The sequence below is a fragment of the Prinia subflava genome, chromosome Z, assembly GCF_021018805.1.
Source record: "Prinia subflava isolate CZ2003 ecotype Zambia chromosome Z, Cam_Psub_1.2, whole genome shotgun sequence".
In the NCBI taxonomy this organism is placed as follows: domain Eukaryota; kingdom Metazoa; phylum Chordata; class Aves; order Passeriformes; family Cisticolidae; genus Prinia; species Prinia subflava.
The window spans coordinates 22,469,713-22,495,317 of record NC_086283.1 but is presented as its reverse complement, the minus strand read 5'-3'; positions in this window follow the sequence as shown (position 1 = coordinate 22,495,317).

The following is a 25,605-nucleotide window of genomic DNA, read 5'->3' as shown; positions in this document are numbered from 1 at the left end:
ACACATCCTGCATGCTTGAGTTCCCAGCTGGGATTAAATTCCCAAGTCCTTTCCTGAAGACTTAATTTGGGTTCATCCAACCCACTTTACACTCATCTTATCCTGCAGGGAGGCAGGCAAGGATCTGAGTCTGGGGAATTCCGTGGTATCCAGAATGAAAAGCCTGGGTGGAGCAAATGTCGCAAGCAGAGTTGCTCTTGGCTTTCTTTTCTTGGAGAAAGAGAAAAGGAGAAGAAACAAGGTGGTTATCCCAGAAACTCAGAATCCTGGAATAGTTTGGGTTAGAATAGACCTGGTTCCAAGCCCCTGCATGGGCAGGGACACTTTCCACATGACAGTGAGAAGAAGCAATGGCTTCAGAAAGAGCCTTTTTTGGCAGATCCCAGCAAAGTTGGAACTTGAAGTGAATTCCCAAAAACCCCAGAGGACAAAGTGCCATGACACCTGAGCTGGGAGGTTTGTCTTCTTGCTGAGTCCATGGAACACAGGACAATTTAATTCCTCCAGTGATAAATAGGATTGGAGAGGGATATTGGAGGCATTCATTTCACATGGCAGCAGATTCAGTAAAGATGCTTTGCTCAACATCCCGCTCCAGTCAGGCTCATCAGCACCTTTAATTAAGATCCACCACGGATGAAGGGTCACTGGATACACTCCCAAACCTGGAGCTGCAGGACACCTCTCGTGTGCTTTCCCATTCCCATTCCAGCCGAGGAGATCAGCTCCATAAAACATTCATGAGCAGCTTTAAGAGAATGAAAAATTAAACAACCTTTGCTCTCAGGTATGAAATATTTACCATGCTGCTCCAAGCTAATTGCAGACAAAAACGAGCGGAGCCGGGAGCAGCACCTCCGGAATTTGATGGCTCCAGCCCAGCCTTGGGATGGATCCGCTGCCTGATGGATGGGGAGAGGGGTGGTGGGGTTAGAAACTACCATCCTTTGGGTTTTCCTCTCCACAGAATTATTAATGTTGGAAAACACCTCCAAGATAAAGTCCAAACTTTGAGCAAAGGTCACCCCTCCCAGGGATGGCAGGATTCCCGGGAGCAGCACCAGAATCCGATGGCTTGGGTCTGGTTTCTCTGCCTGATGGGTGGGGACAGTGGTGGGGAGAAGAGGAACCACCACGCTTTGGGGTTTTTCTTACCATCCTTATTAATGTTGGATCATTAATGTTGGAAAACACCTCCAGGATTCAGTCTAAATTTCGAGCAAAGGTCACCACTCCCAGGGATGGAGGTTTCCTGGGAGCAGGGAATGCTGGCAGTCCAGGCCAGGATGATGGGCACTGCCACAGCAGAGTGTGCTCGGCAGATGCTTCCCAAGCTGGATTCTCATCCTACTTTGTCTCTTCTCCTCCTCATCCCAGTTGCATCCCTGAAAAGCACTGATGGAAAATCGAGCTGGCTGAACAAGTCAGAGAAAATGATAGATGGGATAAATTAAGCCTCCAATTCTGGTCGCTCTCATCATCGCAATTTCCTCCAGCTTTTCTCGTTGTTGGGAAGTGTTTAAACACCCAGAGCGGGAGACTTGTCTGCCGGCTTTTTTCTTGGCTGATTGCAAACAGCTCGCTGAGGGTGCTCGGCGCTCCAGCTGTGTTTGAGCTGGAATCACGAGTTATGGGATCAGAGGGATGGAATCAGTCACCTGGTGCTGACAGAGCAACCTCAATCCAGCAAAGCCCAACGCCAACCTCAGCCCCCGTTCAGAGCAGGGACCACAAAATGCTTCCTTGGAGACAGGGAAAGAGCAAACATGCAAATGTTTGCCAAAAGCAAGTGGTACACGAGTGAGATGTGTCCAGAGATAAGGAACTAGCTTTTCCCGCAATCCCTTTTCCTCCCAAAACCAGGCGTGCCTGTCTCTGCCAGCCCACTGCCCCAACAGATCCAAAAATCACAGTTTTCATCACCAAGGATAAACCTCTTGGTCCTTTGGAGCATGAAAAGGTCACGTTGTTCCCTGGAGCTGCAGCAGGGATCTGAGCAAATCGAACCACGGAGGAAGAGGGAAACAAACAACAGGCGAGAAAAGGATCCCTTCTTTCCATTATTGTGGGACTTATCTTCCCAATATACAGAGAGTGTTGCTTGGCAACCCCAGTTCTCCCAACCTCTTCCATTTCCCCCCAGCACAGCCCAAACGACCCTGATCTGCATGGAGCCCTGTCGGGCACAATCGGATTTACGGGGGTGTCCTCCAGCAGCACAGGACTCATCATTCCATCTCCAGCCCTTTCTGTTTTCTCCCAGGTGGAAAACACCTTCCAGGGCAGCTGATGGTTGGTTTGGAGGAAGGACTACCGTGGATTCTTCCCTGGAACATCTCCATGCTGAAGATCCTAGCTGTGAGGCTGAGCTTCTCCCAGAGCTCCCCAGCAAACCCCGAACAGCATCCATGCCTTCAAACACACCCATCCCCTACTAAAAACCCATGGATACTTCCAGAAGAAGCCCTGACCCACTGATGGTCAGTGGGTGTCCACTCAGAGCTGTTCCCAGAGTTCACCAAAGGTGTCCAAACACCTTCCAACACATCCATCCATTGGTGGAAGACCCAGAGACAACTTTCAAGCAGAAGCCATTGATGGCGCATCCACGGCTGTTCATCCAGGCTCTTCCCTGCTTAAAGTTCCCCACAGCACTTGGCAGAGGTGCTCCAGGCCATTTTCAGTGCTTTTGCAGAGCCACGGAGCTGGGACAGGGATCCTTCCAGCATCCCAGAGTCTCCTGAAACCGGTGGGGTTTCTTTTGTGGATTTATCCAGGATTTTCCACAATTGCAGCTGCTTTTCCGCAATTGCAATTTCTCCCATCCTTCATTCCTGCCTTTCCATCCCTAAACTCCTTTCTGATTGCTCCTTGCTGCTGAGCAACATCTCTCTCCCAGCTCAGAGGAGTCGCATTGTGCATGATCCACATGGAGACAGGAATTTGGGACAAACTTAGAGGAAGAGAGGAACGGAAATTCCCCATCTCATTTGCAGCTGCTGTAACTTTGAAACCCTCTCGTCAAATCCTTCACATCTCAGTGACACCCAAGGATGGGCTTGAATGGGCTCTCCCCCCGTGTCCCATGTCGCACCAAGCCCTCCCGGCCCTTTCCCGGTGTATCTGCCGTTGCCAGGGTTACTATCTGTCCAGCGGGATGGGAGCCGCTCCTGTTCCCCTAACAATGGCAGCTCCTGAAACTTTATTCCTGCCTGGGGACAGCATTAATCACTCACCATCGGCACGGAGAGGGGGCTGTGCCGCAGGGGGGTCACTCTCCTGCCCAAGGAGAGCCTGCACGAAACTGCTGCGGCTGTGGAAATCTTTCCCACCACCGCCCCATCCTGGGATTTCAAACGAAGGACGTGACTACCCGGCATGACGTGAGTGGAAGGAGCTGGACTCTCAAGGTCACACTCTGAGACAAAGGTCCAGCCGGAGAACATCGGGCAGAAATCATTTGATAGCTGCAAGGTCACATCAGCAATGCTGCAGTGCTGCTGGAGAGGCTCTGCCTTTCCCGCCTTGGGAAAGGGGAAGTAAGATGAGGAAAAAGGGGAACGTGGCAAGGTTCAACCTCTGTTTTCCCAGGCAAACAGCTTCCAAAAGCCAACCAGTCATTTGTGCACACTCCTGCAGGTGCACCTCTCGTGCTGGGTGGGAGCAGGAGAGGCTCCGAGTGAGCAGCACTCCCAGTGCCCCTCAGGCTCAGGATGGAATCATGGAATGGTTGGGGCTGGAAAGGACCTTAAAGCCCACCCCGTCCCACCCCCTGCCATGGCCAGGGACACCTTCCATGAGACCAGGTTACTCCAAGCCAGCCTCGTCCAACCTGGCCTTGGACACTTCCAGGGATGGGGCAGCCACAGCTTCTATGGGAACCCTGAGGCACCTCCTTCACAGCACAGAATTCCTTCCCAGTCTCCCCTCTAAACTCTCTGTCAGTCTGAAATGACTTTCACTTCAGAGGAGCTACATGTCTCTGCATTTCCCTTCCCTAATTTTGGCTCCCAGCAAGGTGCAGAAAGAGCCCTGGGACCCCTTCCCAGCGCTGAGCCGGGAGGGGAGGAGGCCGGAGAGCAGCAGGCGTGGTGCTGGTGGAGACAAGGAGCTTGCACGGGCACTATGGAGACGGGCATTGTGTGCATTCCTGAATAGACCGGCAGGGAAAAAGAAAAAAAGACTTCAACAGTATCAGAGCCAGGGTCCCGCCCGGCTCCGGCAGAGCCGAGCGACTGCTGCACTCGTGAACTTGAAGGGTGGGCTTTGGAGGGCGGGGAGAGGTGGGGAGGGAGGCAGGGAGAGAATTCAGGTGAAAAAAGGTTAAGTGCAGCCAGAGATTGAAGTGAGGCAGAGTCGCCCATGAGAGCAAAGCAAACAGTTCAGTGCAGGGTAACCCGAGCCAAGGCCATTCACTGCACAAACCCCGAGACAGGCGAGTGCCCCCTCCCCTCCCGCTCCATGGGATCTGGCAAGGACAGTGCTGGCTCCGAGTTCATAAATTCTTCAGCAGAAAATACTTAGATACTTCATCAAGGGCTCCTCTGTTACTCCAGAACAAGTTTACATTATTAGAGGGGAGAGGAAAAAAAAAAAAAAAAGGCAGAAAAAACAGCAACCCCTCAACCAAACAAAAAGGGTCCTAAATAAAGAGATAAAGCAGTATGACAGGACAGCAGTAATGGCTTTCAGGTGTATGTTCTGCATAAGATTTCCAGGCAGTTGGTTTGGTTAATGGATTCCCTTAATCTTTCAGCTGTCAGGGTGCAATCTATAGTCTACTGTTTCTTCCACCCCGTATTTATAGGGACAAATTCAAACTTGTATAAACAGACAGGAGTATCTATTGTTGTGCAAGAGGAGGACACAAAGGCAGCTTGTCACTGATCCATCACAGCTGTCTGAGAGCCGAGCCGGGAGAAGCCGGCAGTGCGGGGGAAACGCAAACCGTGAGCCGGGAAGGATCCGGAGGTGTTGGGAGTGTGGGAACAGGGGGTGGTGGGCACGGCCCCCTCACCACGGAGGCTTCAGCTGCTTCTCGAGGCTCTTTGGGATGCTGAGAGTGTCAGCAAAGCCCGGCAGGTCTGGGGGAGAGAGGAGAACATTAATTAAAAATTAGGGGCTGGCTGGGAGCTTGAGATTTCCAAGTTGGTTTGTAACCAAGCCGGGAAGGGGGAAGATGTGGGGAAAGGCGTGGTGAAAGGATGATAGCAATAAGATGTTCTTGGGCAGAGAACATGTCTGGGGAGCTGTGGCTGAGTTAAAATCCATCTGTCCTGCTCCCTGAGTAAAAATGCTTCGTGTTGGTGGAACCGGGGGACATCTTTAGTAACTGACAGGATGAGAAGAGCCAGGAAGCTGCAATGACTTGAAGTTCGCTGCCAGGGCAGCCTGGCTCCAATGGGAAGCACTTCCCAGGCTTGGCTGCTCCATCCCTGCCCCCCACCTCCAACCCTCTGTCTCAGTCTCACCAGAGTCACTGCACATGGGCACAGCTTCTCAGGAGCCCCAGAGCCGGAAAACATCCCCCAAACCCAGGGAGAGAGGACAGAAAGAGATGACAGTGAGAAAATTAGGAACAGGACTGGACAACGCAGTCCCCAAATCAGAGGGAGGAAGTGGGCAGGTCCCAAGGGATGTGGGAGGCACGGCCAAGGGTGGAGAGACCAGGAAAGGTGGTAAGGCCATGGTAGTACTTTGGGTCTTTAAACACCCATTTGGAAAAGCTTATTTTTCTTGGATGACTCCAGCAAAGCTCTCCCAGCACCAGCAGAACACAAACAATAACAACATGAGGAGAGAAGTCCCTGCTGTCCCCATTGACCCCAGTCCACTGAAGGGTCCCGGCCATGAGATGTTTATTGGGAAAGTGCAGAACAAGGAATATTGGGACAAAGTCCTTGTGCTGGCCTGCTTTGTGTACCCATGGAAGCACTCATGGAAACCTCAACTGAAGGGGCTCTCGAATCCCACCCTTTGCCTGCTGCTTGTTTATTTAAATCCATGCTTTGCACAAGAGCCTCTCCTGCCTGCTCTTCTCCCTCCCCATCCTCCAAGAGCTCCTCAGGGCTTTTTTGCTGGGACTCATCCAGCCTGCTCCAATTCCAACTGGGAAACCACTTCTCCTGCTACTGTTCTCTCCCTGCTCTCCAGTTGGTGGAGGGTGGGAGGTCACTGCAGGAGGTTTGAGGGGGTCCCTGTCACAGCCTCAGACCCTGGGACAGCACCAGGGTCACCTCTCATTCAGTGTTCCTGGGCTTTTCATGGAATTACAGAATCAGTGAATGGTTTCATTGGAAATGACCCCCTGCCATGGCAAGGGACAGCTTCCACTGTCCTTGGACACTTCTAGGGATAAGAAGGTTTTCAGGTGGCTCTGGAATGCAAGGGAGAAAGAGCTGGTTCTGCCTCCTCTCCTGCTTCCCCTGCCCAGATCCCACTTTCTGTCCCAGGAACTGCTAGCCCTGCTCAGCTCCCAGGGGAGTTCCCAAGTCACCACCATCCACACAAACCTCCCACCTGGATGAGCAGAGTGAGATGGAAAAAGCATATGACGACTTCATCTGATGTTCAGAGAGGGGACACCAGCAGGTCCCAGCAGTGAGTTCCCCAGCCCAGCACTCCCTGCCTGTCTGGGACCATTGGGATACTGGGAAGAAGAAGCTGTGGATGGAGCCCTCACCTCCTAGAGAGATGCAGGGATTTAAACATGCATTGAAAAAAATTCCCAGTGTGTTAAACAAGCAGGAGAGTGGCAGGGATGGCACAGCAGGAGGACAGGGAATAGCACAGGAGGGGGACAGGGGATAGCACAGGAAGGGGACAGGGGATGGCACAGGTGGGGGACAGCAGGAGGGATGAAGGGAGTACTTGGGACAGCGGGATGGTGGCATTGGGTTAGCATTGCTGCCACTTCAGCATCAGCAGGGATGCTGCATTTCCCTGGATGGTGAGAGCAGCAACCTGGTGGGACACAATCCCATGTGGCACAGAGGAGGGGGAGGAGGAAGGGGATAGGTTCATGGAACAAGAGGGAAGAGGGTATTCCCCTTGGAGAGGCAGCTGATGCTTTAGTGGGGGAAGGAAGGACATCCCTGGTGCAATCATTCCACGTATCCAGCTCTGGCTCTTCCGGACACAACTCATCTCTCTCCAGGGTAATGCAGCCGCCTCCTGCACCTGATCCCCTCATTAACACTGTCACCAGCTGATGGCATTATCAAGTGAAGCGTGGCCTCGGGGCAGGCAGGATTTAACCCTTCCAATGCCAGAGGACCAGCCTGGAGCGTGTCAGGCAACAGGTGAACAGGGACCTTCGGAGGGTCAGTGGAGTTTGCTCTGGGAATATCATTGGGAAGAAGGAGGAGGGGCACTAGGAAGGCCAGGCAGACGTGATGGATGGGAGCTGGTGTCGGAGCTGAAAGTCTCAATAACACTTGTGGCTGCACATAGGCCTCCGGGCTTTTCCTAAAGGATTGGCTGAGCCATCGCTCTCTAAATGGATCATTCTCAGGAAAATCAAGCTGCTGCCATCTCTCCTCCCTCCTGAGACTTAGCAGAGCCATGAAACAGAGCCGTCAATTCTGCTGCAGCTCTGTGGAGCCCCACAACAGTGCCAAAGGACCTGCTGCCACAGCAGGCACAGCCATGTCCCCAAGTGCCACAGTCCTCCCAAGCTCCCCACGTGCCATTCTCTTCCCAAAAAAATCACAGAATCCCAGAGTGGTTTGGGATGGACGGGACCTTAAAGCTCATCTTGTTCTACACCCTGCCTTGGACACTGCCAAGGATGGGGCAGCCACAGCTTCTCTGGACAGCCTGTGCCAGGCAGGGCCCTACCACCCTCCCCAGGAGGAATTTCCTCCTAATATTTCATCTAAATCTTCCCTCTTTTAGTTTCCAACACAGACCCTTTGCACAGGGATAGTGCACAGAAGGCTTCGATGGAGTTCATGGCAGGTGAAAATTTAGTTTCCAGTCCCTCCTGGATTCACTTTGAATGTCCCAGCAAGGATCCTGTGGCTGCTCCCTCATGTCCCCTCTCATTCCAATATAAATCCAAGCACCAGGTTCATCCCCTTTGCAAGGTTCCCATGTGAAGCTTTGCCCTGTGGCAGGTGACACTGACACTTTTTGAGAGCAGCTCAGAGCCAGGGCAGGTTATTTTCTCCAGATAAAGGAAATGGGAATGAGTTTTGCCAGGGCTGAGTGACACCTGTGCACGGTCACCCAGCAGCTGGGAGGGGGCAGGGCTGGCTGAGGACACTCAGTGCCTCTGCAAGGGCCCTCACTGGGGTCATCCTCAGCTTCCTTCTATTTGAACATCTTCGTTTCCCAGTGTCCTCTGTGGAGCTCGCTGGATGGAGATTAAAGCTGTGTTTGCAAACGGGCGTTGCTGGAAATCAAAGGCAGAGGATTAACAAAGCCTTTTGGCTGCTCAGTTCTGCTTTGCTGCCGTGACCGAGACATAGAACCCAACAACTCCATAATCCCTAAGGCAACCAGCCCCTTTCCCTGAGAATTCTGCCTCTTCTGAAGGATCTGAGGGAGGACGGATGTGGGATGCTCACTGCGTGCCTGGCATGGGGCTGCTGTCAGGTCATGGGGTGACCAAAGGCTTCATCCCAGCAGAATTCCTGGAAATTTCTTCCTTCCTGGTGCCATGCCCCTCATTTACCTCAGATTCAATCCAACCCAGCAGTTCCTCTAGTTCTTTTCCTCGGGAATGCCTTGAGCAAAGCCCCTTTGCTTCCTGAGCTCTTGCTGATGGAACTGCTCTGCCTTTGGCCTCCCTTCCACTGGGAAGGATTCCCCCATTCCCTGGGGTCCCAGTAACCAACTTCCAGTAGCCTTCAGCTCCGGGAACCACTTGCTGGATATCAATATGTATCTCAATATATGTCTGGTGTTTGTGTGGGGGTGGATTTTTATGTCCGTGCATAGAATCAATAAAAATTAACATTTAAGGAGCTGTAATGGGATCTGCGGCATTGTCGGGAAATGCAGGGAGTGTTAAAAGCTTAATGGACAGGGAAGGCAGGGATTCTGCAGACTTCAGCATGCAGGACTAGGGGGAAATCAAGGAGAGAGACAAGAGGAATTTAGAGGGATTTGGAGGTGCTGGTAATGAGTAAAAGTGATCAGGGTGAAATTCCTGCTGCCTCCGGAGCACAGCTCTGGCACAGGGTGTAGTTCCATGCTGGAGTTATCTGTTCCGACCTCCAATAAAACAGTGATTCCAATGGGAATAGGGAATTAAATCAGCCACTTGAGTCCTTGCTTGCCTCCTCCTGCTTTTCCTGCCCTGGAGGTCTGAAGAGCCCAATTTAAACCAGTGCAGGAGTTCTGGGAGCTGAGTGGGATCCCTGGGGAGAAGGTGAGACAGGGATGGAGCATGGGGCTCTCTGCCTAGGATGGCGCTCTTGAGGCATCTCAGTGACCCTGCTGCAGTCACACATCCCTGGTTTTGTCCAGTGCAGGAGCACAAGGAGCTCTGAGGCTCCAGTCCCTTGGTGGGGCGGGGATGGACTTGGGTTGGGTGCTCATGGAGCAGCTGGCACAAGAATCACCGGTGCCCAGATATTGTCCCAAAGGAGACTCAGTTTAAATTAAACATTGGGAAGAAGTTTTTGCCATGTAGGTGGTGAGGCTCTGGCACAAGGTGCCCAAAAAAGCTCCAGCTGCCCCCTCCCAGGAAGTGTCCCGGACCAGGTTGGATGGGGCTTGGAGCAACCTGGGATAGTGGAAGGTGTCCTTGCCCCTGTCCATGACAGCACTGGATGGAATTTAAGGTCCTTTCCAGCCCAAACGTTCTGGGATTATACAAGATGCTGCCAAGGGATGGGATGTCACCTGGTGGAGAGTGATGACCAGCTGGACATCTGCCATGGGGAGAAGCACAGTGTCCCAGGAACATTTGGGAAACGTGTGGGGCCATGAAAAATTCCCTCTCATTAGCTGGTTCATTGTCGCTCATCACAGAACATGGTCCAAATGCTTACGTGGTGCCTGAGCCATTTTCCAGCTGATGAGCAGCAGGAGAATATCACAAACCTGGTTAAGGACCTTGGCAAGAGAAAGGAAAAGGTTAGGGAAGGGTTAGGGAAGGGCTCTTCTCACCTTCCCCTGCTCCTCTCCAGCCCGTTTACCACAAAAGACACCATCACAGGGTCATTATTAAAGATTAAAGAAAGACATTTCCAAAGGTTGCACAGGCAATGGAGCTCGAGATAGGTTTGGAGCAAGTTTGTGCCAGCTACAGGATCCCAAGGAGAGCATTGGGATCTCAAGGAGAGAATCGGAGAGCTGCTGGAACAGCTCAGCTGTGATTTAGTCGCCGTTACTGCCACTCATCTCAGACTTGACCCACTTTCCACATTGGCATATTTTGTCTTTTTTAAGTGCACAATAATTGAGCAGACCCAGCAAAACTGCAACAAATGTTTAGATTCAGCTGAATCTCTTTTTCAAGGGAAAAAAACCAGTTGGCAAAAGCTTTTTCCCAGAATGAAAATGAGGGAGAATGAGCATGTGGAAGGAAGAAGGTTTTTACAATAAGGGTGGGGAGGCCCTGACACAGAGTTGTGGCTGCCCCATCCCTGGAAATGTCCAAGGCCAGATTGGATGACACTTGGAGCAACATGGGATAAGGGAAGGTGGAACAGGGTTGACCTTTAAGATCTGTGGCAGGGGGTGGAACAGGATGAGCTTTAAGATCCCTTCCAACCCAACCCATCCCTGATGCTGTGTCCAAGCTGGGACTGTCACAGTGGTGCTCCATGGATCCATGCCCTTCCCAGATGATGGAATGGTGCTCATCAGTGGGTGCTGCTGGTTCTGAATCCACCTGAGCTCAAGCCCCGGCACATCCCTGGCAACTGGAGCAGGCCAGGACTTGTCCTTACTCCCCCTTTACTACAGACTTACACTCCTCTGCAAGGAACAGCTCCAGCTGCTGCCACGGCTGCAGCTTCTGAGGGGATTTCATCTCCTCTAGGTAAACATGGAGGCAGTGGATCCACACCTTATAATTACACTGCTCCGCTCTGCAATTATTCCATTTTCCAGGCTACAGCTGCTTCCTACTCATTATCAGGCTAAGAAACTTCTCCTGATCATAACGTGGCATTAACCCTGTAATTAAGAGGCAGAGACCACCCAGGGACTGGATGTCAAGAGGGACTTCTCCGAGCTGTGCCAGAGCTCAGGGGTGGCTTTCCAGGCTGTAGAGCTCCTTTTCCAGCCCCACATACTTTCTTTCCCCCTCCTTTATTATTATTGATATCTTTAATGGCATGATAAAATCCATTCACAAATGTGTCACCACAGAGGTGACGAGCTTGGTGAGGGGGATTTGCAGACCCAAGTGTTTTGTGGGATATGGAGGTCTCCAGCTGCCTCATTCCCAGCTGCGGCAAAGAATTCACCTGGTGAGTTTTTTGCTTTTTGCTGAATCCATTTGCAGGTCTGGAAGTCCTTAGATCCTTCTGGTTGGAAGAGACTGATTCCTGCCAATCTGCTCATGGATTGGGTGTGAGGCTTCTGTGTCTCCATTAGGACAAGAATCATTTCTGAAAGCTGGGGCATCACCCAAAGTGACACAGAAGGGTACCAGGAATGCTGTGACGGTATCCAGATATGTTCCCAACCCTGGGATGCAGCACAACAATGCTCCATTCCCATCCTGGCAGATTTCAAGACTTGTGGATCAGAACCTGGTTTTTGAGGGGCTGTGGATGAGCCCTGAGTCACAGATGGAGCAATTTTTACTCTGATGGCAATGAGCCAGGTCACGTTTCATTGTTTGGGACCTCTTTGGGTGAAAAGGGCACTTCTGAGCCTGGGAAGTTCAGAGCACATCACCTCTCCTGGAATTTCACGGCACAAGGTCTGGATGATTTCATGGACTCGGGAAGGACTCTGCTGCTGCTGCTGAATTCAGTCCAGGGCATAATTTGACACCTTTAATTAGAAGAAGCACAGCCAGGCACCGGCTCAGAGTGGGAACACATCGCTGCAACCAAACCCGGGGGAAGCATCCTGGGATGGGGGGGGGCAGAGCTCATTGTGTCCTGCAGCAGAAACCAGGGCTTGAGCTGCCTCACACATCCAGCTCCCTCCTGCAGCTGCTTTTCTTTGGCTTCAGGAATAAATCTGGGAAGTGTTCTACCTGCTGGAGCAGTTTGCAAAGAAAGGCATGGAGCAAACACATTTAAGCTCTTGCTGCGCTCGCTGGGAGCAGCAGGATCTGCACCTGTGATCAGAGCTGTGAGCCAAGGGACAGCCTTGGCTCTGTAGGAAGGAGGGCTCCCAAAGGTCCCCTTGCCTGAGCTTCCCTTTTTCATGGCTTCTGGAGCAGAGCAAACACAGGAAAAGGATGGACCGAGGATGATTCCATGTCCTGCACACCCCAGCATCCCTACTGCCTTTAGCACTCCCACTTGCAGCCAGGACATCCTGGGAATCATTCTCTCCATGGATCCAGGAGCCAAAATCTATTCCCCCCAGCAGTGGGAAAGCAGTGATAAATGCAGGCACAAAACTTCCTTGGATTTGTTTTCAGGTTCCCAGGCAAGGAAAATCAGTGTCCCTGAAGATTGTGTGGGTATGGTCCTGGGGCTGCCTTCTTAAATCTGCTTCCCAAAAATGAGGGAGTCATTCCTGGACTGGGAGGACACTGATGTCCAGCCTCCCGACACCTTCCCCCCGTGGGAAGGAGACCAGCAGGGCCCCAGAGGGGACATTTGCCAGGCCCGGGGTAGGGGGGACAATAACAATAAAACCACGGGGGTCCTGGCCAGGCCACGGCCACGGGGGGGCTCCGAGGGACTCTGATGGCAGCGCTTGCTCCAGAAGCTCCCCCTCTAATGGGACATTTCCCGTGCTATCCCGACAGCTCTGTTTTCCCGGCAGTTTATCACCCACCTCAAAATCGATGACAAGGCAGAGTGAACCCCTGACCTGGAGGTATAAATTGCCCCTAATTATCCCAGCAGCTCGTCAGGCGCTGGGTGCTCTGAGCAGGGAGCAGCTCTGCCCTCTGACCCTGCTGCATTTCTCTTGCTTTAAGGGCTTTTCTCCCCATCCCAGCCTGAAATTCCCCTGCCTGGTGGATCCTGGGTCCTTCCAAGCCACCCTGGCACATCTGGGGTCTCCATGGCCAGAAGAACACAGGGAGTGGGGGAGCAGGATCATTAAATTCCATCATCCCCCTTCTGGTTTTTATTCCCAGTGCTCAGGAACGCTGCTCATTTTCATTTTCTCCAGCCAGTCCATCTTCAATATGGAGCTAAAGCACACCCCGAGGAGACATCTTTAATTAAAGTTTGAGGAGCGTCAGATAAATAAAGAGGGACCACAATGGCCCAGACATCTCCCTGGGAGTGATGGGTGCCCAGGGAACCGCTGCAGGTTCCCGGGGGAGACCAAGGGAATGCAGCGGTTCCTCGCCGCTCCTTCCCAAGCCCTTGGCATTTGTTTAGCCCCGGGCTCTCTCCAAGGTAAACGGGGGTGTCCGACCCTGCCACCTCTTCCCGCTCCAGTTGCCAGGGGCTGCGGAGAGCCCTGGCAGTTGAGCAGCCCTTGAAAGGCTCCTTTCACTGTAATTAGACATGTAAAAATGAAAAACCCGAGGAAAGGAATTTATGCATCTTCTAATAGCCCTCAAGTGTCCATCCAGCCGCAGCCTTTTCTGCCTGGGCTTTTATTTGGAGAGTTGCTGTAATTTATGTCGTGCAATTAGGTTTTTGTCCTCGGGCTGTGGGAGGAGCGGGAGCGTGGAGCAGGGGAAGGAGCCCGGAGTGAACAGAGGGAGAAGGGGCAGCTGCTCCGGGATGTGCCCCGCTCATCCCAGAGAGCCAGGATTCATCCCAGCCCAGGACTGAGCAGCTCCTTGGGTCCGAAAAAGCCCAAAATTATGGAGCAGAAGAAGGGGAAAATGGGGAAAATCCCGCATGGAGCCTCGCTCTGATGGGAAAGGTGCCCGTTCCCCCGCAGGATTCGCCGGGAGGGCGGTGCTGGGGACAGGGTTAAAGCACATCCTTCAGCTGTTGCTAAGTAACAGTGCCCTGTCACCGGCATCCCGGCTGCGCCCTGCACAGCTGGGGGAACATCTGGGTGCAGGAGGGGACAAGAGGGACCGTCTGGGGAAGGGGTTGGTGCGAGTGTCCACCCGGGAGCGCTGGGGCTGCCAGGGAGGGCTGTCAGCAGCCCCTGTGTGCTGCTCCTCTCCTCAACCCTCCAGAAAGGTTTTCCAGCTGTATTTTCCTGCACACAGCAGGATAAGCCCAGCAAGATAAACCAAACAGGGAGCACAACACGCTTCCAGGGAATTTTTGCCTAAAGTCCCGTGGAAATTGGATTCAGAAAAGCTCACTGCCCACGGGCTCTTTCTTTGCACAGCTAAACCCTTGAACCTGAATCCCTCCAAGAGGGGCTTTAGCTCAGTGGTCACTTTATGCCTGTTTGGTTGCCCGCAGCCCCTGTGCCCATGTGCCACCTGCCCGGCCTCTCCCTGCCCGACATCTGCAACAAACCCCGGCGGCTGCGGGGCTGGAGCTGGCTCCTGCCTGCCCGGGGCTGCCTGCTGGGGAGGCCAGAGGAGCCTTAACAAGGAGAGCTGGAAAAAAAAGAAATAAAAAAATCCCAGAAACAGTCAGGAGCAGTGCGGCCAAAACCTGCACATTCAGCAAAGGCTGGATCTGGGATATCAGCGAACGGATCCCAGGGTGCAGGGGCCCTTATCTCCCCCAGACCTGCTGAGTGACAGAGCAAACCCATGGAAAATCCAGTTCCCGCTGCTCACACAGCACTTTCTCCTACGAAGGGGGGTCCGAGTCCCCTCCCCGTGGTGCAGCCGGCAGCTCTGGCAGATGTGGGAGCCAGATGATGCTCCTGGCTCCTGTCGCTCTCTCTGTCCCTGTCAGAGGAAGAGCATCCCTAATCCCACACGCAGATGGTGCCGAAGGATTCCTGGAGTGGGGCTGGCACCTCCCGGGGTGTCCCTCCTTGTCACAGGTCACCGGTGACTGGGGGAGGTGCTGCCGGAGGTACAGGATGGTGTGGGGGGAGTTAATCCCGACTGTGCCTCCTGGGATCCCTCTGACAGCAAGGACAGGGAGATAAATGTGACTCTGGGGGGGATCTGGGGTGCTTCCACCTCCCGGGGGGCTCATCCCGGGGAGGAAAACACCAGAGTGAAACAGAAATTGGGTCATATCCCCCAACTGTCTCACTAAATGGGACACTGTACGTTTTATTTACCTTCCTACAGGGCAGATGTAGTGAACATGTAATAAATCATTTGTGCAGCTGCTGGGCAACCTCCTGCTGCAGACCCAGCAAAATTCACACAACCAAACCTGCCCTAATTACAGCTCCCTCTGCTCTCCGCTCCTCCCAGCTCCTCATGCACAGCTACTTATTCTCCCTTGCGCTGTCTCGCTCCTCCTTTTCTCCATCTGCTGCTTCCTTCCCTTTGCTATTTCCAGAGGGACTCGTGGTCAGCACCGCCACTGCTCCTGCCCTCAGCTGCAGCTTGGATAACACCAGGCAGGATGTGGGTGATTGCCTCCCACCGTGGGGCACCTCTGAGTCTCTTTGGAGGGCACAGACCAGCTGACATCTAAACCTTTCTTTGGCTGCTTGGCCTGAGGTTTCCTCTTCCTCAAGGCAGACCTGAGGAATCCCTCTGGTTTAGATTGGGAAGGAATTGTTCTCTGTGGGGAACACAGGTTGCCCAGAGAAGCTGTGGCTGCCCCTGGATCCCTGGAAGTGTCCAAGGCCAGCTGGGACAGGGCTTGGAGGAACCTGGGCTAGTAGGAGGTATCCCTGCCCATGGCAGGGAGTGGAAAGCAATGACCTTGAAATGTCCCTTCCAACCCAAACCATTCCATGATTCTGTGATTCTTTGGGATGTCAGCAGGATGGGGGTGACCTCCCCAGATGCTTGTGGGGGTCTGGGCAGAACCAGACCCCGTTCAAGCCTCAGGTTTTCCCAGCTTTTCATCCATCAGAGCAAAGCAGCTAGGGCTGCCTGGCTGGGGCCCGACAATAGGCTGAGATTGCAATAGAAAAGATCCAGATTTTTGTTTACAAATCTTTTCTAAGGATAGCAATGCACTGGAGCAGCTTTCCTGGGGCTGTGCCAGGCTCCCCAGAGCTGGGATCTTGTGGGAGCTTAGAGTAATAGCTGGGAATCAGCTGGGAGGAGTTGGTCCTGCCTGGGAGAGGGAAGTGGGACAGGATGGGGAAACCCTGTGAACTCCAGGACAGAGCTTGGAGTCTATCATGCTGGGAGAGGCTGGAGAGATGGAGCCTGAGGCTCCATAATCAGAATGACAAAAGGGTTTGGGTTGGGAGGGACCTTAAAGCTCATCCAGTCTCACCCCCTGCCATAGGCAGGGACACATTCCACTACTCCAGGTTGCTCCAAGCCCTGTCCCACCTGGCCTTGGCCACTTCCAGAGATCCAGGGGCAGCCACAGCTTCTCTGGGCACCCTGTGCCAGGGCCTCAAGATCACCAGAGTTCCCTCTCAATATCCCATCTAACCCTGCCCTCTGGCAGTGGGAATTCTGGGACACAGCCTGGAGTAGCCACCCACCCAGTGGAAATGGAACTGCAGGGATGCTTGAGAGCCCTTGGTCCTTCAGGACACAGAGGAGGAGGAGGAGCAGGAGCAGGAGCAGGAGCAGCACCTTCAGGTCAGGCACCAGGACAAAGGGGATGTGACCTTCCCCATCCTCCACCATCCGAGCTGCCGGAGAGGGAACATCCATGCACATGGAGGTCCTGCCTCTGGAGCTGTGGGGACCTCGAGGTCCTTAAAATAATCCCAGAGAAATAAACAAACAAACAGCCTAACGAATGCCAAGAGTGAATGGAGAACAGACTTTTCCAGTGCTTTTCTCCGTTCTATTCAAAGTTTGGAGAGAGGATGACACGCTGGGCCAAGGCAAACAGCCCTGCAACACATCCCAAACAATGGCTTCCCAGAGCACTGAGCCAGAGGGAATCTTGTGGTCATCCCCTTGGATTTGCTGCAGAACACATGCCATGGCTCTTCCCAGAAGTCATTGTTTAAACTTGACAAAAAATCTTCCCTCTTCAGCTTTTCCAGGGAGGGTGGATGCACTGGGATGTACAGGGAAAAGCAGGGGAGCGATTTCTTCCTTTAACCAGTTTGAGGACTGTGTGTAACTGGAGTGAAGCCTCATTGACTGGAAACAGCAGTTCCAGGGAGATGGAAACTATTTGCAATTTTGGGCTAAAACCAGACTTAACTGGGACGGGCATTTTTAGCACAAAGTGCTTGGACTTCTCATCCTAAGGTTAATTCTTCTCTGGAGAGGAAGAGGGACAAGGAAAATTGCCACCATTTAAAGCAAACACTGAATATTCTGTTTGAGTTTGAGGGTGCTCCCTCCCTCTCCTTTCCTTTTATATTTCACAATCTCCCTAGGTTTTAGCCTGGGGCCAGGGAAGGGCATTTGACTCACTGGAATTACTTTCCTTGCTCTCCATGTCTCCCCAGCTGGGATGCCAGCTCATCATTCCTGCTGCACTCTGCATTCCAGCACCCCATTTTCGAATCCCCTTCCTTGTCTGCTGTGTCCGGTCAACAAATATGGCAATGCCAGAGAGGGGAGAATCCCCTTTGGAATTTCTGCCGTGGAAATCAAGACACTGCCCAGAGTTATCCTTGCTTTGCCTTCTCTTTCAGAGCACGGTTTAATCCAGGTTAAGATCTAGACAAAATATTCGCTAATTTTAGGGGGTAGAAGGATTTTTCCTGTACTCAGGAGCCTGGACATGGCTCTGCAGGGCAGGTTTTTCCTGGGCAGAGCTGACCCCACTGGAGCACTACATGGAGCAGAGGGAAGGCTGCATTCCATGGGGGAGCGATGCCGGAGGGGCTGTACCCCCAGGAGATGCACATGGAGGTTTCTGGGATGCATTTTGGATCTCCTGCTCCTCTGAGCTGCAGCAGGGATGAGCAACGTGCTCATCCCCCACTCCTGCACAGCAGGGTCGGGAATGGGACAGGAGCCAATTTCCCTTCAAGTGTGTCTGGGCACATGGAAACTAAGGAAAAACAGAGGAGAAAAATAGAGAACATAGGGAAGATCCAACAAATGAAAGGGCAAGGAGTGGGCAAGGGGAGGGAGCCCAGGGAATGAATCCTTGCCAAACCCCTGCAAACACAGCAACAAGATCACACTTGGATGAGGCTCCTGGAAAAACCAGCTGAGGGAGGGAGGTGAATGTGGCCAGGGATTAATGAGCTGAAATCCACTTCCCCTGCCAGTGCCTGATGGTTGTGGAGATGCCAGCCCTGCCTGAGTCAGTGCCCTTGGAGAGGTGCAGCTCCTCAGCCAGGCCATGGAGCAAGGCAGGCAGACATCCAGACGTCATCCAAACCACGGGATGCTCCCCAAGCCCTTTCCCAGTGCAGCTGGAAACCTGCAGCTCTCCTGTCCCGGGGCTCAGCTGACCCCAAGACCAGAGGGAAGGGGAATTGGGGTGGGGGGTGGTTAAGGCTGGCAGGAGTAGAGCTAAGAATCCTGCTCAGCAGGAATAACCATGGGAATAACACACAACTTCACCCAAAAGAAGGTCAGTGTGTGGGTGCATCCGTGTGAGGACAGGGAAAGGGAAAGAGGGGCCAGGGGGGAATGTGGGGAGTTCTGGATGATCCAGGGTGGTGGTGGAGTCCCCATTCCTGAAGGTGTCCAAGGAATGCTGGATGTGGCACTCAGTGCTCTGGAGTGGTGACAAGGTGGGGATCAGGCAGAGGTTGCAGTCAATAACCTTGGAGGGCTTTTCCAACCTCCATGATTCTTTGTGGGGATGAGGGTGGAGCCTGGGTTGTCCCAGAGGAAGAGAGAACTGATGGGATGAATATTCCTGTTTTATCCCAAAGCAGTAGCTCCGGTGAGTCCATGTGAAAGCCCCTCTCCCCATCTGTGCCCAGATCCTGCTCCAGCCTCTGTAAGAGGAGCAGTTCCTTCAGAAGGACAAGCAGGAACCAGGAGCAGGTCTTGGTGGAGGTCAATCTCCAACCAGGAGACAGCTCTGGTGAGGGAAGAGCTCAATGAATTCCTGAGATGAATCCCAGGCTGGGACAGGACTCTGGAAAGGCTGAGCTCAGGAGCTCAGGGCACAAATTCTGAACAATTCTGAGTCCAAGCCCAGCAGCAATTCTTTTGCAGTGACAGGACAATCTCTTTTATTAAAGGCAAACCACTAAACAGAAGCCCTGCTTTCAGAGGAGCAACCATTCCAAGCCCACCAGAACCAGGGAAGCCACAGGCTGTCCCCATGAGCCCTGGGCTGCTTCCAGGGGGCTGGTGAGTGTCGGCTGCCTGACCAGTCTGAAACACACTGGGTTCCCATTTTAGTGGCAGCGATTCCTGAATATCGGGTAAGAAACATCCCCATCGGCGCTGCCGCCCTTGCCCTGATGAAAGGGAAATAGATCCATGACTATTTTGTCAGTAAATGTTTTTCCTGGCAACAGGACCTGCTGGCTCTTCAAAAGCAAGTGAAAATTTGGTTCCATCCAGCTGTTCTCATGTACTGGGAGGGGGGCTGAGGTGGGAAAGCAGGGCTGGCTGGGAGCAGACAGCCAGGGAATGACAGGCTGGGGAGCAAAACTCATCAGTCACTGCTTAGGACCTTCCCTGCTCCCAGATCTCCCTCTGGGCACAAACTGAAGGGAGCAAATCACAGCAAGGAGGACTGCCCCCCCATGGCCCCTACATGGGCATGGGGGTCTGGGCTGACATTCCTGAGGGAAGGAGCTTGGGGAGCTCATTACGGACATCCCCACCAGCCAAGCTCCAGGATTAGTCAGGATTCGTCATCCCCAGGGAGATGCTGCCTTTCCCGATCTCACTGGGAAACCAATCCTGCTGGTGATGGAACCTTTCCTGAGCTCATTCCTGCACCTGCCCTGGAGAGGGACTTTGGGCAAGGGCATGGAGTGACAGGACACAGGGAAAGACTTCCCACTGTCAGAGGGCAGGGTTAGATGGAATATTGGGAAGAATTGTCCAGAGAAGCTGTGGCTGCCTCATCCCTGGAAATGTTCATGGCCAGGTGGGACAATCTGGAGCAACCTGGGATAGTGGAAGGGGTCCCTGCCCATGGCAGAAGTGAAACTGGATGATCTATAAGGTCACTTCCAACCCAATCCATTCCATGACTTCATGATTTTTCCCTTCCTGGATGAGCCTTCTCCCGGAGACTCGGCTGTAGGGGAATAAAAAGATTTCTCCGAGGGAGCCAAAGGCAGCTTTGCCCAAGAAGCCATAGGAGCCAATGGCAGCAACGGAGTCAAGATTCGGCGAGCCTTGACTGCAGGAGCATCCTGGATGCCTCTCACAGTCCTGAATATTCATGGAAAATCAGTGTTAACAGCTCAGCAGGGACCACGACCGAGAGCTGCCCAGACACTTTGCATCCTGGCCCGGGAATCCACATGGGGCTGCTCGGGGCGAGCCAGGAAGAAAATGAACTGAAACCTCAGCCGCCAAACCTGACAGCGGCCTAATTTGGGAAGGCAACTTGCCCCAGGCCCTGCCTGCGGGGCTGCGAGAGCAAACGGCTCTAAACGCTCCCCAAGCCCCTCCAGCCTGCGCCCGCGCCCCTGGAGACACAGCCCCGGCAGCGGCTCCGGTGCTCTGCAGCCGGGAATGTGCCGGACGGTGGGAGCATCGCTGGGAGCTGTCACTGCCAGCAGGGCATCACTCCCAGCTAATTGCTCGGGATGACTCTGCAGGGCCGCAGTTGGCACTGGAAAAACCGATCCATCAGCTCTTTCCCTCGGGAACGGTGCAGAGCTGATCTGCATCCCCTGGGACAATCCTGGAGCAGGTGAGGAGCCCGAATTCCCTGTTCCTTCTGCTCTTGGCTGATTTGGCTGGCGCTCCGCAGCCCCTGGGTGTGATCTGCCAGCTCTCCTGCCATCCATCCGCACATTCCATGTCCTCCCCGAGCCTTTTAACCTTGTGCAGATTTTAAACGATGCTGTTTCCTTTGGCTTGCGCAGCGCTTTATTTGTTCTTTATAGCCCCAGCTCACACAGGGGGGGTGTTGCTCCAAGAAAAGTCCTTGCTGCAGGGAGCAGAGGACGGACTGGCTCTCGGGGTGTGACCCTGCCTCTGACATTGGCTCTCCACAGGCCAGGTGTCCCCTCTGCCTGTAAAACAGGGCCAGTGACATTCACCTGGCTGCTGGCGGAGCTGGGAGGGGGCATTAACCATCTCAGATAAAATCAGGTTTTTAAACCCTAAAGGTGGAGGGGAATTATAAATAATGGAATTGTTAAGGTTGGAAAAGGCCTTTAAGGTCACCAGTTCCAGTCATCAAACCAGCATGTTGTGAGTTCATACTGCTTGTGTCACTCAGGAACATCTGGGGACAATGCTCCTGTGCCTCTGGGCCACCTCTGGTGCATGATCCTGACACCAACCACAAAGCCCAAGGCACAGAAGAGGCTTTCCCACTTTCAGGGATTAAGGAGTTGGCTGAATTCAGCCCAAGCTCAGCCTGAGTCCCAGCGCTACTCCCATGCCAGAGAGGATGAGGAGCCAACAAAATTCCCTGGAACTTGCTCTTTTCCCTGCTAGCAAAGTTGCAAGAGGAGCTGGATGCTGCTTTTCCATACTCAAGAGGAAAGGTGGGTTCAGCACCTTCCCACATCCCAGGGAGCTGAGGGAATGCTGGGACTGGAGCAGGAGGGAGGGGATACACCCACTAGTTGCGAGATCTCCCACATGTAGGACAAGCCATGAGCTCACCCCCAGAACATGAAGAGCCTCTCACCCCTGGAGCCTTGTTTGGCATCAGCCAAAGGAGGCACCTTTTTCCTCGATTATTAATCATCTTTACAAGGAAATCCTTACACCCCTGCCTGTGGTCATTACACTGGCCGTTCTATCCCAGTTATTCCTTTTGTCCTCCTCCTTCAGCCAAAACCCGAGGTGATGGATCACCTGGAGGCAGCAAACGCAGCACTCCCATTCCCAAGGGATCTCAGGCCAGGTTTTTCAGCAGTGGCAGCCCCAAAAAGAGGCCCTGGAGCCTGCCCAGGCCAGCTGGGCAGAGGAGGAGGAAGAGGAGCTGATGCATCCCAAAGGCTCGCACTCAGCAACAACCACAGCAATTAACTGGGAAGTGGGAGGGACTAATTGGGCATTTAACTCAATGCTGGCACCACAGGCCTTGGGCTGGGCTCGAGAGAGGGAAGAAAGGTCCGCTCTGGAGCTGCAGGATTCTCTCCTGAGCCCTGGGATGTAACCAGATATCCCTTGGTTGCATCCCAACTTTTGACAGCTGGTTCATCCCCAAGGGATGCTCATATTGAGTGGGAGAATAGAGGAGAGAGGAGCTTTATGGAAGCTGACATGGATAAGAATGGTCCCCAGTTTGGTTGTGTTTGTCTTTTTTTTTTTTTTGTGAGCTTTTCTTCTGGGTGGTTGGTGGGGTTTTTTTTGTTTGGTGGGGTTTTTTTTCCTTTTTTTTCTTCTTTTTTTCTTCTTCTTCTTTTTGTTGTTGTTGTTGTTGGGGTGGGGTGGGGATTTTTTGTGTGTGTGTGTGTGGTTTTTTGTTGTTTTTTTTGGGGTGGGGGTTTGGGTTTGGTTTGGTTTGGTTTTGTGTTGTGTTTTGTTTTTTGGGGTTTTTTTTTGGTTTTTTGTGGCTTTCTAATTCTCAGAGAAAAAGAGGTTTGGAGAGATTTCAGCCTTTCTCACAGTGCTCCAAACACAAATGTGGCAGCATCAATTGTATCCATGTAAACAAGCAGAGAGCCAAGGCCACCAGACTGGACTTGGAAGATCTGAAATTCCCTGCAAACTGCTTCCTTCTATGCCACTGCCCATTAGTCAGGGTGAGGCAAAGGCTGCAAACAGGAAATTCATGGAAGTTGTCGAGTCAGAGCAGCTCTTCCAAGAGCAGAATTCCAGAACTGTTTGGGTGGGAAACAACATTAAAGCTCAGCTCATTCCATCGCTGCCGTAGGCAGGGACACCTTCCACTATCCCAGGTTTGCCCAAGCCTTGTCCAGCCTGGCCTTGGACACTTCCATGGATGGGGCAGCTGCACCAAATGCCATGTGAACGGTCACATCAGCCTGACAGTCCTGGACTGGACAATTCCCAAATCCACAGGCACTGTCCTGATAACCACTCCAGCATTCCCATCACACATCAGCACTCAGGAGAGTCAGTGTTTGTGTCCTTTGCTGTCAATCAGCTTTAGTGATGAATTTTTATTAGAGCAAACAAGCATTTATCGCATCCCCCCACAGGGCCCTTCTCGCTGGCCACAAAAAGTCTTTCCCCAGACCCATTTCTGAATTCCCTGCTCCCCAGGGAATTAAAACCTTGGAAGTGAACATGAGAGCAAAACTTCTGGGGTGGGATGTCCCACACATCCTCCTGTGGGCCCTGTGGCAGGGACATGGCACCTTTTCCTGAGGGCACAAGTGTTCTGCTTTTAACAAATATCCTGAGCAGCAGCAATTTTACAAGCTCCAGACAGCAAAGGAAGGGTTAACCCCACCACAGCCCCCCCCAAAAGGGGTGGAAATGGAGATACAGGAGGATAAAAGGGCTCTCAGGAGAGGTCAGCTCGCGAGGAAGAGAAACAGAGGAAAGAAAAGGAATTTGCTTCCACACAGACCCCCAAAGGTTGAAAGCATCTGTAACCAAAGGGCCAAAAGGAGTGGGGCACTGAATGAGCTGGGATGTCCCCAGGAGGGGAGGGACAGCACCCCCCACACACAGCCCTGGCTGGGTGCTGGGATGGAGGGACAGCTATTTCCTGGGGAAAAATCCTGAATGAGGAGGGGGATAATTCCAGCCTTGTGGATGGGGAAGGCAAGAGGCTCCAGCAACACCTGAGCAGCAGCATAAGCAGATTTCCCTTTGGTCTGGGATCATTAGGCAGAATATTGTCTCAAAACTGAACTGGGGGGGCATTGGGATGCTCCCGGCTCCTGCCTTTCCCTCTCCACCGAAGGCTGGCTCCTGAGCTGGTTGCTATGGGGAGGAACAGAGCAGTGCCCTCATGGATGGAGGGGAGATGGAGGAGATGTGCTGTGCTGGGGGACAGCTCCTCACGGCAATGCTAAATTTGGCCTGATGGATTGGGAACAGATGAGACTCCAGGGACACAGAGCCCGGCATTCAAGGTGATACCTCTGCCCTTGAACACCACAGTGGCTGGAAATATCCTGCTGGATGAGGGACAGATCCCACCCCATCCTTTGGGGCATGGGCAAGAAACAGGAAGAAAAAACTGGGAGCAGAACTGCAGGGAGAGGCTGTGATGGATGCAGCACCTCAGTCCAAGCTCAGATGAGCTCTGTGGGCACGGGCCATGGGCTATTCTGGCACATCTCCCTGCTCTTGGCACCTCTGAAACGCATGAAACACTCAGCAGAGCCCTGGAGCTGTGAGCCTCCACGCCAGGCAGCCGCTCCAGCCGCCGGGAAGCGATCCCTTCCCTGGCACTGCGGCAGCTGAAATATGGATCAAGGAGAGGAACGGCTCCAAAAGGAAAGATAGAGAGACAACTTTGTTGTCCTGGCCAAATCCGAGCTTGCCAAATCCCACTTCTCTAAAATGCTGCCTGCATTTTCAATAAATAAGGAGAAATCAAAACAAACCCCCGTCCCTCCCGCTCCGGCGCGGGCTGATTCCCAGACACCTGCCACATCCAGTGCTGGCATTGTCGGGAGAATGGATCTGCCCGTATCGCTTGCACATTTGTCTGTAAAGCTCATTAAGATCGGGCGAGATGAAAGGCAACGCCGCAATGTAAGATCATTATCGTTATCAAAAGGAACACAGCAAACTGCTGCTCGAGAGGCAGATCTGTTTCCGTGTAAGAGCTGTTCAAAGTCCGCCCTGACGCTCCCTAATAAGGTGCCTGTTCTAGGAATCAACTTCAAGAGCTTCCCTCATGCTGGGGAAAACTTCCAAGGACCCCCTTTGCCTCTCACGTCTGTCGTGCAAATTTTCCAAGGCGTTCCTGACATACTGGAGGCGGTTTGGATACAGGGAAGGGGATCCCGTGTCCCAGAGCTCCCAGCTTGTGGGATGCTGGTCACGCTCAGCCATGATGCTCTGACGAGCACAAGGATGGTATGGACATCCTGTGATGTGACCATGGACATCTGTGATGTGACCATGGACACGTGTGATGTGACCATGGATTTATGCAATGTGGAATTGTGTGATGTGACGTGGACACGTTTGACCTGACTGTGTACGTATGTGATGTCACCATGGACGTGTGTGATGTCACCATGGAATTGTGTGATGTCACCATGGACATCTCTCAGCTCATTCCCAGCTGCCTCCTCTCCCTCCATCCCCGTGGAATAAGCATTGGCAGAAGCTCCCACACGTAGGATGGAACCCAGTGCTCAGCCCAGCTCCCACTGGGCAGCACCAGATGCCTTCCAGAGAATTCCAGGTTGGGTTTCCATACACAAATCCAGTCCAGAGTGGTCTCCCCAGCTGGAATTCTTCATGAGATAGCCCTGGTGGGCACCATAGAGCAGAGTAGGGATCCCCATGGCCAGGCAACACCACCA